This window comes from Bos taurus, chromosome 23 (genome assembly GCF_002263795.3).
Source record: "Bos taurus isolate L1 Dominette 01449 registration number 42190680 breed Hereford chromosome 23, ARS-UCD2.0, whole genome shotgun sequence".
In the NCBI taxonomy this organism is placed as follows: domain Eukaryota; kingdom Metazoa; phylum Chordata; class Mammalia; order Artiodactyla; family Bovidae; genus Bos; species Bos taurus.
The window spans coordinates 47,774,507-47,791,227 of NC_037350.1; the positions used below are offsets into that span (position 1 = coordinate 47,774,507).

At 46.8% G+C, this 16,721-nt stretch overlaps 1 pseudogene; it reads left to right on the forward strand.

The window, feature by feature from the left end:
• The first annotated feature begins 1,889 nt into the window (after positions 1-1,889).
• LOC783337 (mitochondrial ribosomal protein S14 pseudogene) lies at positions 1,890-2,413 on the forward strand (annotated as a pseudogene).
• The last annotated feature ends 14,308 nt before the right edge of the window (positions 2,414-16,721 follow it).

Here is a 16,721-nt window from a genome sequence, read left to right on the forward strand (position 1 = left end):
TTCAATCTTTCCCAGCATCAGAGTCCTTTCCAATGAGTCATGGCTCTTCGCATCAGGTGGCCAAAGTATTGGAGCTTTAGCTTCAGCATCAGTCCCTCCAATGAATATTCAGGACTGATTTTCTTTAGGATTGACTCATTTGATCTCCTTGCAGTCCAAGGAAAGGGCAAGAGGGTTTAGCATATACTTAGTAGGTGACAGATATCAGGAAAGGGAGACCTGGAGACTGGTTCTCAGGTTCTCACAGGTGAACAAGAGGATGTTGGTGTGAACTGAATGCAGAGGACCAGAACGTGGGAAGCACAGCCAATTTCAAGGGAAGGTGATGGCAGGTTTGGACTGCGGGATCTGAAATAAGTGGAGAGTATTCAGGGGAGGTGTGCGGTTTCACACACGAACATGGTGCCTGCAAGAGGGCTAGGCGGAAGTCACCAGCTACTGTGAGCATAGTCAAAATACAAGCAAACTGGTTACTGTCAACATGGTTAGAACCTGAGAGTAGGTGACATCTGCTGGACAGAGACTACGGGATGAGAAAGAACATCCACACTGAGAATCATCAACATCTAAGATGAGCAGAGGACGAAATTCTCTCCAGAGGAGAAACAGGGAGTTGGAATCCTGGCAGCAGGAAGTTTCAAAAAAGAGGCTGTATTACTCTGCTATGTATGTGAGTCGTTTCTTCGTGTCCGACTCTTTGCAACCCCATGGGCTGTAGCCCGCCAGGCTCCTCTGCCCATGGAATTCTTCGGGCAAGAATACTACAGTGGGTAGGCATCCCCTTCTCCAGGGCATCTTCCTGACCCAGGGATTGAGCCTGGGTCTCCCTCATCGCAAGCAGATTCTTTGCCATCTGAGCCACCGGGGAAGACCTGCTACAGGGCTGCCATAGTGAAGGACCTCATGCTGGGTGGCTGAAACAGGAAAGACTGATTTTCTCATGTTTCTGGAGGTTGAAAGTCCAAAAGCGAGGTGGTTTCACCTGAGGCTCTATCCGTGGCTTGTAGACGGCAACTGCTTTCTCTCTCTGTTTTCTTGGTCATCCCTCTGGGTGTGTCTGCATCCTCTTCTCCTTTTCTCATAAAGACAGCAGTCATCTCGGGTTAGGGCTCACCCTCGTGACCTCATTTTAACCTGTCTCTTAAAAGCTTTTGTCTCCAAGTAAATAGCCATCACAAGCTGAAGCACTAAGGGTCAGCACCTCAGCTTATGAATTTGAGGGGGACACGGTTCAGACCATTGCAGTGGGTTCGATAGAATCAAACACAGCAGAGACACCCAGTAATTTAAAGCTGTAAAGTATTCTTTGGGGGTTTAATCACTTATTCGTGGCTGACTCTTTGGACCCCATGGGCTGTAGCCCACCAGGCTCCTCTGTCCATGGGATTTTCCAGGCAAGAATGCCAGAGTGCATTGCCATTTCCTTCTCCAGGGGACCCTCCCAACCCAGGAATCGAACCAGGGTCTCCCTCATTGCAGGCAGATTATTTACCGATTGAGTTACCAAAGGGCCCTTTGGGTTTGGCGAAGCAGAGGTGATGGCTGACCTCAGTGCTGCTTGGTGAAGCCAGATGACAGTGGGTTATGAAGTTCTTAAGTGGAAACAAATAGTTTGGGAGAAACGTGGATGAATGTATATCCTTAGAGAGTTTGGAAGAGGGGATACTTTTTTTTTTCAGCCACACCATGAATCATGCAGGATCTTAGATCCTGAACCAAGGGTTGAACCTGTGACCCTTGCAATGGACGTAGAGTCCTAACCCCTGGGCCACCAGGGGAGTCCCTGGAGGAGGAACTACTAATACCTCTGCCCACGTTCCTCATTTGGAAAGCAAAGTATAAGGATTTGAGAATAAAGTGGCAGCGGTTTGACATTTGCGGTGAACAAGATGGCTACCTCCATGCTCGGATCTCTGCTGCAGATCGTCTGGCAGGTGGTTCCTTCATCAGCTTCAGGCCAAGCTCGAAGTTACTATGTCGATTGGAGAATGTTGCGTGATGTAAACAGAAGAAAAATGGCCTACGAATATGCAGATGAGAGGCTATGGATCAATTCTCTCAGGAAGAATATTATTCTTCCAAAACACCTTCAGGAGGTGGCTGATGAAGAAATTTCTGCCCTTCCCCAGGATAGCTGCCCCGTTAGAATCAGAAATCCATGTGTTATGATGTCCCGTCCACGAGGCGTAAAGCGGCCCTGGAGGCTCAGCCGTATCGTCTTCCGTCACTTAGCTGATCATGGGCAACTGTCTGGGATCCAGCAAGAAATATGGTGATCAGCTCCAGAACCTACTGACCTTGCAGGAAAACCATTTAGGCAAGAAGAGACTTTTCTAATAGATAAAAACCTGATTTTTATTTGAGTGTTCTGTCAGTGAATAATAGTTTTCTAAACATATTGTTCCCAAGCATAGTGCAAAGAGTAATTAAAAAAAAGAAGTTTGTGGGGAAAAAAATGGATTTGACACCAAGTAAATGAAGTATTATGAATATTATGATCTCTAGAGTAGAATAATTTCATTTATTGAGCACTTTTTCTGTGCTAGAAAAATTCATTTTAATCCTTCCAACAAATCTATGACATAGTATTGTTATCTTTATTAACAAGTGGAGGAACTGAAGCTTTGAGGGTTTAAACAACTTGTCCATGAAGATGCTACTTCAGATGGCCGGGCTGGGCTTTTTGAAACCTACAAAACCCTGGGCCTTAACTACTTCATTATAGTGTCTGTATTTAAAATAGACAGTCAGCCAATTTGAGACAGGTTACTGACTAAAAGTTTGTACGTTATTTGCTTAGATCATAGAATACATTTTCCCATGGAAGGTGATTGGTGATGACGACTGAGTTCTTATCAGCTCACAAATGTATGTTTAAAGTATAATATACGAAAAGACACTTTTTATCTGCCACACTAATGATTAACCTAGACAGCATATTAAAAAGCAGAGACAAAAAAATAAATAAAATAAAATAAAAAAATAAAAAGCAGAGACATCACTTTGCTAACAAAGGTCCATATAGTCAAAGTTATGGTCTTTCCAGTGGTCACGTATGGATGTGAGAGTTGGACTATAAAGAAAGCTGAGTGCCAAAGAATTGATGCTTTTGAACTGTGATGTTGGAGAAGACTCTTAAGAATCCCTTGGACTGCAAGGAGATCAAACCAGTCCATCCTAAAGGAAATCAGTCCTGAATATTCATTGGAAGGACTGATGCTGAAGCAGAAACTCCAATACTTTGGCCACCTGATTCAAAGAACTGACTCATTGGAAAAGACCTTGATGCTGGGAAAGATTGAAGGCGGGAGGACAAAGGGATGACAGAGGATGAGATGGTTGGATGGCATCACCAACTCAATGGACGTGAGCTTGAGTAGACTCCAGGACCTGGTGATGGACAGGGAGGCCTGGTGTGCTGCAGTCCATGGGGTCGCAAAGAGTCAGACACAACTGAGTGACTGAGCTAAACTGAACTGAACGATTAAATAACAAAATAAAAATATCACTGATCAAGAAGTCTTTAAAAATTATCTTAAATGGCAGGACTTGAAAATGTCAATAAAGAAGTATGTAGGAGGAAGATTCTGGGGCATTTTTTTTTTTTAATATTTGAATTTGAAAACCATTTCTCTTTAATAAAAATTTATTTATTTGGCTGAATTGGGTCTTAGTTGCAGGATCTCCATTGTATCATTTGGGATCTTTCACTGCAGCCCAGGGACTCTCTTGTTGTGGGAACAAGTTGCAACACCTGGGCTTTGTTGCTCCATGGCATGTGGGATCTTCCCGGACCAGGGATCAAACCCGTGTCCCTTGCACTGTGAGGTGAATTCTTAACCATTGGGCCACCAGGGAAATTCCGAATCCCATTTCTTTATCTCGTCCAATTTTCTGCAAACATTTGCTTTCCCACCACCTTCCTTGATTCAAGTCATTCATTGGCAGTGATTAAGGAGTTTCTCAACCAATAAATGTAATTTTAAGATGAATAGAAACTTTTCTGGAAAATCAGCTAGTAATTGTGAAATTTAGAACAATGCCGGGCATAAAGTAGTTAGGTTATATGTGCTGAGTACTTATCTAGGTTCTTTGAAGGTACTGCGTTAACTCATTTAATCCTTGTGTTAACAATCCTACTGCTGCTCCTGGGTTATATTGGGGAAATAGAGGCCCAGAGAGACAAGGAACTTTCCCAAGGCAATGCAAACAAAAGAGCTAGAGCCCAAACCCAGGCTTTTGGGTGGCACTTAATGCCTTTAAGTGGCAGGAAAGAGGCTGTTGAAGATGTGGGTACCCATTTGTGATGGTTAGTTTTATGTGTCAACTTGGCTGGACTATGATATCCAATTGACTGGTCAGACATCAGTTGAGGTGTTGTGTAAAAAGGTTTTCTTTTAAAGATGTGATTTACATTCAAATCAGTAGATTTTGAATAAAGCAGATTACCCTCAAACATGTTGGGTGGGCTTTGTCTAACCAGCTGAAGGCCTTAGGAACAAAGATTGATGTCCCCCTAAGAAGGAAAAAGGGCTTCCCAGATGGCGCTGATGGTAAAGAACCTGCCTGCCAGTGCAGGAGACATAAAAGACACAGGTTCGATCCCTGAGTTGGGAAGATCCCCTGGAGGAGGGCATGGCAACCCGCTCCAGTATTCTTGCCTGGAGAATCCCATGGACAGAGGAGCCTGGCGGGCTGCAGTCCATGGGGTCCCAAAGAGTCGGACACGACTGAGCGACTTAGCACAAGGAGGAAGGCCGCCTCTGGACGGCGGCAGACGAATTCTGCCTGCGTGTCCGGCCTGCGAACTCAAAACTGCCTCCTCTCAGGGCATTCCCAGCCTGCCCCGCAATTTTCAGATCTGCCAGTTCCAACACCCTGTGGGAGTCAATTCCTTAAAATAAGTGCCTTTCTCTTTCGTTCTGTATCTTTCCTGGTGGTCTGTTTCTCTATTCTCTAGCCTGAGCACCTTCACTCACACACACCTGATAAATCTTGCCCGAGGTCAGCAATAAAGCCGAGGGAGTGAAGGGCCAGCTCAAAGGAAAAGCTTGACGCGGGAGTTAGGGAAGGACTCCGTGGGGAAGGGCTCCCCTTGGCTCCCTTGGACCCAGACAGCCTGGCTCCTCCCCAGAGGAAGAAAAGGCACTGGAGAAGGTGGGAGGGCAGCTCCAGCCTGAGCACCGGCAGGGGGCGGTGGCGAGGGGGGGACGTGTGCGCAGATCAAGAGCAGTAAAGAAAACCTCACCTCAGCAACCCGGGAGCTCCTCCTGGGGCTCGGGAACCAGTCTTCATTACTTGTATCTTTCTTTCTTTCTCCTGCGTGATTTTTGTCCACTTTTTGAGATATAATCTCTAAACAATAAAATTCTCCAGTTTTATGTGTGAAGCGTGATGAGTTCTGACACATGGTTCCCATCACCAGTCATGACACACAGCGTTTCCAACTCTCCCAAAAGCTCCCTCGTGTCCTCTGGCTGTCGATTCCGCCCTTCCCTGACCCCTGGCAAGCACTCTGGTTTCTGCCACTGTGGTTTCGCTTTGTAGAGAATTTCAAATACTCGAATCATCCAGTATGTTCTCTTGCATCCAAGCTGCTTTCACTTTGCATTATACATTTGAGCTTCATCCATGAGGTTACCTGTATCAGTAACTCATTCAGCTTGCTGAATGAATATCCATACAATGAATATCCATTACTGTACGGATGGACTGTGCTCCTTTGACCAGTGGCACATTTGAATTGTTTCCAGTTCTTGTCTATTATGAGGACAGTTGCTGTGAGCAGCCAAGTACAGGCCTTTGTGTGGACATGTGTTTTCACTTCTTGGGGTAAATACCCTAGCAGTGGGATTGCTGGATCATGTGGTAAGCGTACACTTCACTTTGTGGAAAAAAAAAAACCGGCCAAACTGTGTTACTAGAGTGGCTGTATATGATTTTAGCTTACAATAAGGGGAGAAAGGAGAAGAAATATACCTTGCTGTTTAGAAAAAAAAAAAAATCAACCCCTCAAAAAAGGGTTTCCAAGGGGGAAAAGCAGTTTGGAATTAACTGTGGGCTGCGTTTCTGCATGCTATGCCTTTCCAGGGACCACAAAATCAAGCGCGGATGGTATCCTGACTTCTGCAAATTAACGTAATATGAGATGGGCGTGACATTCTCAGACCTCAAAATCAAGCACACTAGTGTGTGTGCACTCAGCTCTGTCTGACTCTTTGCCACCCCATGGACCATAGCCCACCAGGCTCCTCTGTCCATGGGATTCTCCAGGCCAGAAGACCGGAGTGGGCTGCCATTTCCTACTCCAGGGGGTCTTCCCGACCCAGGGCTCGAACCCACATCTCTTGGGTCTCCTGGATTGGCAGGCAGACTCTTTACCACTGTGCCACCTGGGATGCCATCAATACACTTGATAAAATGGATTTTTAAATTTTTCTTTAGATCAAGTAAATTTCAACTTGGTGGCCACATTCCCTGAGTTGGAGGGGAAGGGACAGTTGACCTCTGTCCTTCAGAAGGTACTCTTTCCATCTTCAGGGAAGTAAAAAGTTGGCAGAGTCTTCCCTGGACCGAGGCAAAAGGGTGGGTCACCAGCACCCCTCGGACAGCAAGTGACCAGTCCCCAGGTCACTTGGCTGTACTGGTGAGTGACAAGGATGTTTTTTGCCAGTCTTAGAGGACTGATGACAGGAAGCCCCTGTTGGTTTGAGTAGTTTCCAGGTGTCGAGTGCCTTGATACTCCTATGAAATTCTGGGGGCACAGGGATGTTTGACCAGGCCAGGGGTCCTGTGTCCTGCCCCTCGTCAACTCCCCCGAGGCAGGACATCCCAAAGAACAAGACTTGGAGGTCAGGTCTCCTTTCCACCCAAGTCCCTGGAGAAGGGATGACAACCCACTGTAGTATTCTTGCCTGGAGAATCCCATGACAGAGGGGCCTGGCGGGCTACCGTCCGTGGGGTTACAGAGAGTCAGACTCTACTAAGCAACCAACAGTTTCACTTTCCCACTCAAGTTACCTGGAGCTCCTTGAAGAAGAGAAAGAAAGCCACAAAGAAGAGGGGAAAATACTTTAAAACATTCTGCAAAGACAGTCACATTTGTTAACGTGGTTAATAGTAACTCATGTTTTCAAAGATGACAAAATGAACGCACCAAACTACGAGAAATATTGATACCAAATGAAAAGGGATCAATGAACCTTTTTTCCACATTCTGCCTTTGAGATGAAGACAAGTTCTGAGAGATGCCCCCAAGCCCCTGAGAGACTTTCAGTTTGCTCCCAGAATCAATTAGCTGCTTCCCTTGGGGAAGCTAAACTGGGAGGTGAAGATGGGCACCCGCCCCTGGGAGCGGATGGGGGTCTGTTCTCAGCAGAGTGGGCTGGACTACAGGGCTTCTCTACCCAGGAGATGTGTCCTTTTTCAAATAATTTTTCTTTTTTGATGCAGACCATTTTTAAAGACTTAATTGATTTTGTTACAGTATTGTTTCTGTTTTATACTTTGTTTTTTTGGCTTCCAGGCATGTGGAATCTTAGCTTCCCGACCAAAGATAAAACCTACACCACCCATGCTGGAAGGCGGAGTCTTAACCACTGGACCACCAGGGAAGGCCCCTAGATAATGTCCTTTTAATCTCAGATGCTCAAGTTTTTTCTTGCAACAGAAAGGAAAAGCCAGACTCAGATGGAGATGATGAGGAAACCACAGGAGCCCGGATGGCGAGCCTGCATTGTGCGTCCCTGGAGGCTAACCCAACCCCAAGCTCACGGCGACTGGGAGTCCCGCCTGTGAGGCTGTCTCCACAGACACGCACTAGGTGCCTCTACCAACCACCGTGGATCGCTGGCACCGGGACACCCCCTGCCTGCCCCCTGGTCAAAGTGATTTTCAAGGGGGCCTGGGTGTCATTAGCTGGAGCATCTGACTCCACTCCAACTGTGGGTGTCAAGGGAACCATCACTTCCATTCTGCCAGATCTAATGACAGACAGTGGCCAGGGTTCACCCCCAGAACCGCCCCCGTGATTCCCCAGCTCACCCAGTAGACAGAGCCTTCCTCCTAGTGAAGGAGGAAACAGGCAGAACAGGCTCCATCTGGAAAGCAGGACTCCGTCTTGGGCTGGACTGTGGACTTTGAGCTATAAGCCCAGTATCTATGGACATGACAGACCAACTGGAAAACCAGGCCCCCCGGATGGAAGAGCCCCAGGGCTTGTACCTAGACTCTCCGTTGCCTAAAAGAATACGGTAATTATCTGTGTAACCAAATAGAATCATAAATTCTATTATGCTTATTGGGGTATAACCACAGGCCTGTGTAACCAAATAGAATCATAAATTCTATTATGCTTATTGGGGTATGACCACAGGCCTGTGTAACCAAATAGAATCATAAATTCTATTATGCTTATTGGGGTATGACCACAGGCCTATTGATAATTGTCCACTGTTAACTAACTAGGCTTAAGGCATGTGAATCACAGGTTAACTTTGATTGGATCTTTCTCTTCCTTTGTTCAGACTAGTTTCAGGGAATTTGGGGAGGTGGGTTTGGACACGTACACTTAGGGTATATAAGGTTTTCACAAAAACTGGTCGGGGTCCTTGGCTAAGAGGAGACGCTGCCTTGGGCCCGCCGCTGTAATAAACTGCACCCCGCTGTCTGCTTGTCCTCCTGAGTGGGTTTGTTCCCCGGAACGCGTGGCTACAACACTAGCTCACCCCTTCTCCTGGCTTCCTGACAGCGCCTGCTTTTAGCCTTTGTCTCTTTCTCCCTGCTGGCTGCTGTCCCCCACCAGCCCTCTCAGGGGCGGCGCCTGTCCAGCTCAGTCCTCCCCTCCACTGTCCTGCTGACCAGCTCTGAGGTCGCCTGCTGGCTCTCCGGCTCCTCCCTGAGCACCCTCTCTTCCGCCGTCCTCCAGTTTGGAGACCACTGCTCTCATCTGCGGAGATTTCAGGAACTCATCCCTCCCAGACCCCGTTTCTGGGAGGGTGGAGTCAGGCGTTGCTGGGCAACAGGACAGACGGAGCCGCTCAACTGTTCTTGGCTACTCTTCTCCTGACCTCTATTAACAATCAGCTCTTCCCTTTGTGGACTGTAGCTGGCAACTTTTGCTGACTCATTATCTGTTGTTTGGTCACAGGACTAGGTTTTGGAGGAAGGAGGGTTTCGAGGTTGAAATTGACAGAGGGAAGTCCAGAGGTCCGAAAGCCAATGAACTTTAATTTTTTTACTTGAAAAGTTCATTAGAACAACAGACACAACAGAAACACAATTTCCCTATCTATAATTCTCCTTTCTAGCTCTTACCACAGCTTATATTTATTGCATATATTTGGGAAGTTACGCTATCATTTCTCCTCCATTAAAGACTCCATCAAGGACCTATTGCAGAACACAGTGAACCATACTGAGAACTGTGTAATAGCCTTCGAGGGAAAAGCGTCCTGGCTCTGTGGCTCAGATGGGAGAGTCTGCCTGCAATACAAGAGACCTGGGTTTTGTCCCTGGGTTGGGAAGATCCCCTGGAGAAGGAAATGGCAACCCACTCCAGTATCCTTGCCCGGAGAATCCCATGGACAGAAGAGCCTGGCAGGCTACAGTCCATGGAGTCACAAAGAGTTGGACACGACTGAGAGACTTTTCCCTGAGTAAGGGAAAATAATCTGAGGATATTTATGCATAAAGAAATCACTGTGTTGTACACCTGAAATCAGCATATTGTAAATCAACTACACTTTAATTAAGGAAAAAACCTCCCTGAGGGCAAGTGCTGGATCTGCCTTGTGGCCTCAGTCATTACCAAACTGCCTGACATGCGATAGGAGCACACAAAGTACGTGGGTGAATGAATTATTTAATTAACCCATCAGACAAGCCATCAGTGTTTGATAGAACCAGGTTACCCTCTCTTACTCATAGAAAGTCAGTGCCGCGGAGAAGGAAATGGCAGCCCACTCCAGTGTTCTTGCCTGGAGAATCCCAGGGACGCGGGAGCCTGGTGGGCTGCCGTCTATGGGGTCGCACAGAGTCAGACATGACTGAAGCGACTTAGCAGCAGTCACTGAAGTACTGGAGATTACTTTCCATGGCTATCTACAGAAGAAAACTAGAGTATTTTATACTGTTTTTAAAAGACAAAAGATATAAGGTATTTGAATTTCCATACTAAGAAGTAGCCGCTTCTATTTGGTGGTAAGATTTTAGTATCAGTGACTTTGTAACCTTGATTAACATCAGTGCTGTGGGTGTTCAGAAAAAAGGTAAACTCTGAAAATAGAGAATTTAGAAATCTAAAAGCCAGAATCATTTCAGGGTTAAAAAAAAAAAAGTGTGGTGTGTGCTTTCTTGTATCTGAGTAAGTGTTTGTGACAGGTCAGTACAAAATATTTGTTTCCCTGCAATCTCACTCCTTAATTTGATCTTCATGCTGTTAGGATGGCATTTTCCATTCATCTCTGTTTTCCTTTAATAAAGACTAAGAGATAAGGAAAAAAAAAGAAAGAAAGAAAGTCAGTGCCGGCCCGCTCCGCACCAGGACATGGACTTCGGGGAGTGTGTGTAAAGTGAGCCCTGACGGGCCTGTTAAAACATGTACTTAACGATATGCTGGATACCTGGAAAAGATTTAAAATATGAATCCTTTGCGTCTTATTATCCCCATGCAGCTTTCAAGCTAAGTGACAGTAGATATCAAATGCCAGATAAAAAGTATAGCCCAGAATGTGGTACATACATATGGGGTATGGAAGAAAAAATATTCCAACCCAGGCCACCACATAGACGAACCTTGAGGCCATTGTGCTAAGTGAGCTCCACCTAAGGGATAAACCTATGGGCTTCCGTCGTAGCTCAGTCAGTAAAGAGTCTGCCTACAGTGCGGGAGACCCTGGTTCAACTCCTGGGTCGGGAAGATCCCCTGCAGCAGGAAATGTCAACCCATTCCAGTATCGTTGCCTGGAGAATCCCATGGACAGAGGAGCCTGGCAGGTCACAAGAGTTGGGCACAACTGAGCGACGTGCACACACACACACACACACGAAGGATAAACACTGTTGATTCCACTTAAGTCAGGGATGCAGAGCAAATTCACAGGGACAGAGTGCAAATGGCGGTTGTCAGGGGCTGAGGGGAGGAGAGGATGGAGAGTTATTTTTAACAGATAAAGAGTTTCAATCTTGCAAGATGCAAAAAGCTCTGGACATGGTTGGTGGTGATGGTGGCCCAGAAATGTGAATACGCTTCTGCTATTGCACCATGCACTTCAAACTGGTTAAAACAGTAAATTTATATTTCACCACAATGTAAAAAAAACTTTTAGAAGGATAGCCCAAATGTTGTGGGAACTCTGTGCCTCCCAAGAAGGTTCTTTGTTTTTTGCTACGGCGGGCACTCGTAGTTGCGGCACGTGGGATGCAGTTCCCAGACCAGGGAAGGAACTGGGCCCTCTGCGCTGCGGAGGATGGGGTCTCAGCCACTGGGTCACCAGGGAAGACCCCTCCCAGGAGGCTGCTGATGCCGGTGCTAAGACTAGTAGACAATTAAATGAGACCACAGGCGGCAGGGGTGTCCTGAGTTTAATGAAAGATGACGTGAAATGAGAGAAGGAAGATGTGGATCTTCGAGTGTTTTTCGTGTGAAAGGTGTTTGAAATTTCTTCCTGAGCAGGCTGGGGGCACAGGGTTTGAACGGTATCTCAAATCTGCTCATCTGGCCATCTCTCCCATTTCAGCATGGATCCCAGTTCAGCTCAGTCACTTAGTTGCATCCGACTCCGCGACCCCATGGACTATAGCACGCCAGGCCTCCCTGTCCATCACCAACTCCCAGAGTTTATTCAGACTCATGCCCATTGAGTCTGTGATGCCATCCAGCCATCTCATCCTCTGTCCTCCTCCTCTCCTGCCTTCAATCTTTCCCACCATCAGGGTCTTTTTCAATGAGTCAGTTCTTCGCATTAGGTGGCCCAAGTATTGGCGCTTCAGCTTCAGCATCAGTCCTTTCAATGAATATTTAGGACTGATTTCCTTTAGGATGGACTGGTTGGATCTCCTTGCTGCCCAAGGGACTCTCAAGAATCTTCTCCAGCAACACAGTTCAAAAGTATTGATTCTTCAGTGTTCCCAGGACTCCTCATTTGTCACAAGATTCGCCAGGCAGAACAGAGCTGCTCAATTACATTAGCTGCTTCCAAACTGTGTTTTGTTCTGCTTTTGTCTTCTAAAAGCAAACAGCAAAAAAAAAAAAAGCAAACAGCATATCCCTTCCAACTCCAATCAGCACTTAGCCACACAATGACCTCAATATCCCCACTGTTCCACAGGGACGGAAACATTCATCCTGCACGTTCGTATGTGGCTCTGAGGCAAATGGAAAACACCAAGGGAGAGATGGCCACAGGGAGGGCCAGGCCGTGGTGGGGAGCATTTCAGAGACTGAGAAATGCTGCTCTTACCTGTCGTCTCTTTCCAGCCTCTTCTTCCTCTTCCACCCGGCAGAGGTGTTGGACGGCCCTGAGTTTCCGTAGTCACAGGACATGGCACGGCCTCGATAGAGGGGCTGCCCTACCTGTGTGGACCACCAGCACAGCAGGCCATGCGGAGAGGGTCTCACAACAAGACAGCCGAAAGCCACTGGCGCTGGCAATTCCATCTGATTCTGTAGCGCTCCAGCGACAGGGGTTCCACTTTAGCTCCTTTTAGCTAAGAGTCAGACACAACTGAGTGACTTCACTTTCCCTTTTCACTTCCATGCATTGGAGAAGGCAATGGCAACCCACTCCAATGTTCTTGCCTGGAGGATCCCAGGGACAGGGGAGCCTGGTGGGCTGCCATCTATGGGGTCGCACAGAGTCGGACACGACTGAAGTGACTTAGCAGCAGCATTCAATGCCCCAAAGCTACAATAGAAATTTCCTTCTAAGGCACTCAGTCCTTTTGGGAAGCACTAGAGGAACCACAGATTTACAACTTGATCATTCCGTTTCTTTAGACATACAACCAATGTTATCATCTTTACTGAACAGGAATTCTCCTTTTTCTTGGGTTTTAAGACATCTGGGATAAAACCTGAGCACTTACCCCTTTTGGGGAGAGATGAAGCAAAGGCTCCCTGCCCAACTTGCATAAAAGCCTTCTCTATGGCTACAACTCTTGAAAAAAGAACCTTTTTGTAAGCTTGACACACAAGGTTCTCAAATCTGACTCCGAGATCCAGGATCCAGGGCTCGTGGTGAAAGTTAAGGGGATGGTGGAATTTTAAACTTGGATGCTGTTTAGTCAGGTTTCCCACATAACGTACTCCTGCTGTTGAAAGCCAGGTTTTCCTTGATGAGAGAACTCTCGCTTTGTAAAGCGCGCCAATGGCAACGTTTCTTTCCTTCCAATTCCATGGACTGAAGGTTCTTGGTTTCTGAGTTCTCGTCTTGCATGGCTGTCTCCGTACAACAACTCAAGGTTTGATTAATAGACCTATTGAGGGAGACGAAGCCAGTTTAAGCTGGTCAAGTGTTTTACATGATGCTTCGCTTTTACATGGGAAACTCTTTTCCTAAAAAAATTTATTTTACCGGACTTCCCTAGCGGTCTAGTAGTTAAGAATCCGCCTGCCAATGCAGGGGACAAGGGTTCAATCCCTGCTCTGGGAAGATCCCATATGCCTTGGAGCAACAGAGCCCACACATGTACCACAGCTTCTGGGCCCTTGAGATCTAGAGCCTGTGCTCAGCAACAAGAGGAGCCACTGCAAGAGAAGCCCCCATTCTCCACAACCAGAGAAAGCCTGTGTGTAGCAGCGAAGATCCAGAGGAGTCAAAAATAAATAATAATTTTTAAATTATTTTAAAGATCTATTTTATTGATCTATAGCTTATTCACAACGCTGTGTTGATTTCCACTCTAGAGCACAGTGATTCAGTTACACATCTTTTATCAAACGAAAAAAGCTGGAAGGTTTGTCCCCCTCCAGGTAGATGCAGCTGCCTTTCCTCTGCCATTTGCCTCCTAAGACTCTGCTGGTGATTTGCCTGCTTTCAAACACTTAGGAGCCTGATGACTCTTTCCACAAATTAATTTCCATATTGCCCCAAATAGCCAACCATTACTGCCCTTGGAAATAATGACTATTTCCTCGGCCAAATATGGTACAGCACTCTAAGTGGGAAAGCAGCCCACCATGGTTGACTGAAAATGCTTTTAAAATGGGTGATCCTTGCTTCGTTGGCTGCTGGATCAGTGGAGGAGGATTAGAAGTACCACAGCCAACGGGCACCCTGGAAGTTCCCACAACCTGAGCTCCCCAAAGACTGTGGTCTTCGCCTGGGAGGATGTCTGTGGATCGGAAGAAATGAGTGTACATCAATTTGTCCAAAGTCTGTTGTTTTTAACGAATGCTTTTATCTGTGCACGCGGGAATTCTGCTGTTCCAATAACCCAGGCGCTTCTGAACGGGTCAGGTGACAGAGAAAGTACACCTGCTCCTTGGAGGTCGGTTCTTCAGGTACAAGGGCCTCCATCACCAGAACCTGCCGCCCCAGTCTAGACCACCGAGATCCTTGCTTATTCTTAGCATGGCTGAGACAAGCCAGTAAGACGTTTTCAAAAGATCTGTCAACTACAAACTGCCACCTTCCTCGACAAGGCTTCAATCATGAGCTGCTACAGCTGCTGACCTGCAACAACCCCTCAAAGGGGTTCAGGGTGGAGGTCGGAAATGAGACACTCTGTGCTGGTGTGACGGGATGGGGGCCACGGGGGGGCTGGCAGGACAGGTCTTCAGATAGGTATTCTCAGGAGCTGCTTTTACGAGCCCAGTTCTTGTATCTCTTCGTATCTAGAAAAGCACTAAAATCCTTCACCATGGCGACTGTTCCTCGTGACGAGCAAAGTTTCAGAGACCGGCAGAAACCTTCTGGACAGATATGCGCTTAATTGCATGTATTCTGCCTTCACCAAAAGCACAGATATATACTGACCTTCCCCACTGCCTCTCCCAGCCGTGTCTAAGAGCTGTCTGAGCTGCTGTCTCCCAGGCTGCAGGCCTCTCTTTGCCCCAGATACAGTTTAACTTGTAACTCTCACCTTGTGCATTTTTTAAAGTCAACAAGTTGTAATAGAAAATAGGGTCAAACAAGCAGGAACATATAATTAACAGAAAAATAGCTAAGCTTTAGGTAGAGAAACAGAGTGTGCAGTGATAGTTGCCAAGGGCTGGGGAGCGGGGGACATGGTGAGACTCTATTGGTCAAAGGGTACACGGTTCTGGTTGAGATTGACCAGTCCTGTTGATCTGTGCAGCATGGGTGACTATAGCTAACAACGCTGAATTCACATGAAAGCTGCCCAGAGAATAGTTTTATATTTTTGGCTGCGCTGTATCTTCCTTGCCTGGATGGGGTCTTAAAAGCTCTCATCACAGAAACAAAGTAACCTCGTGAGGAAATGGAGATGTCAGCTAACACCCTGGTGGTAATCTGGTGGTAATCATCTTGCAATATATAAATGTATCAAATCGACACATTGTACACCTTAAATTTACAAAGTTCCAACACTCTAACTGTGTGGGCTTTCTGGTGACCAGCCCCGGTTGGGAAGGTTTCTGGGGGCCCTCCCAGAGTCACTTCATTAGCATAACAAAACACTCTTGTCTCAGGAAATTCCAAGGGTTTTTGAAGCTCTGCCAGAAACTGAGGATAAAAGCCAGGTATAGTCTTTATTATACCACACAAACACACACAAAACCATATTTTCAATTTTTCTCTTCATGCTCTGTTAATTCTACCATATCTCTAATCGGTGATGACAATGACTTTTTTCCTAATAGGATCACTGACATAGGATTTATATTATTGGGAAGGATCTGAGAAAACCCCTTTTTTACAGATAAGGAAACTTAGAGAAGTTACATTATTTGTCCAAAGTCATAGCTGGTTGGTGAAAGAACAGCGATTACCTCCTAAGTCTTTGTGAAATGCGTACTTCACAGTAAACCATACTTTCTTTTTCTTTGGCTGAGACTCGCAGCTTGTGGGACCTTTGTTTCCTGACCTGGGATTGAACCTGGGCCCATGGCAGTGAAAGCACTGATCCTGACCACTGGAGCTCCAGGCAAATCCCAACCATAATATCCCTGAAGGCCACTTAGCGAACATACACTTTCGGCAGGGCTCAGCTCCTCCAATACAGGGTTCTCTGCATACCTGCCTCCAGAACCCAAAGCTAAGCTTCTCCTGGTCACACGTGGTACCAGTCCTCCACCCTCCAGTCCTAACTGCCCTGCAAGCCAAGTAAGGGACTGCTGACACCCTTAGGCACAGGGTGGGGACAAGATCCAGGCTGAATTTCGGGGATGACAGAAGGCTGGACTCACAGCAGTTCCTAAAGCTGAAGAACCTTTCCTGGTGGCTCAGATGGTAAAGAATCTGCCTGCCAAGCAGGAGACCCAGGTTCCATCCCTGGGTTCGGAAGATGCCCTGGAGAAGGAAATGGCAACCACTTCTTGCCTGGAGAAAGGAGCCTGGGCTACAGTCCATAGGGTCACAAAGAGTCGGACATGACTGAGTAACTAAGCATACGAAGCTGAAGAATCATGAGGGAGGGAAGGGACCTCATGTTCAGGCAGGGCAAGTGCCGGGTCCCAGCTCCCTATTTCCTGACGCCCCAGCCCTCAGCTTCCATCCTGGGCTTTTCATGGAGGCAGAGAGACAATGGAGGAAAGA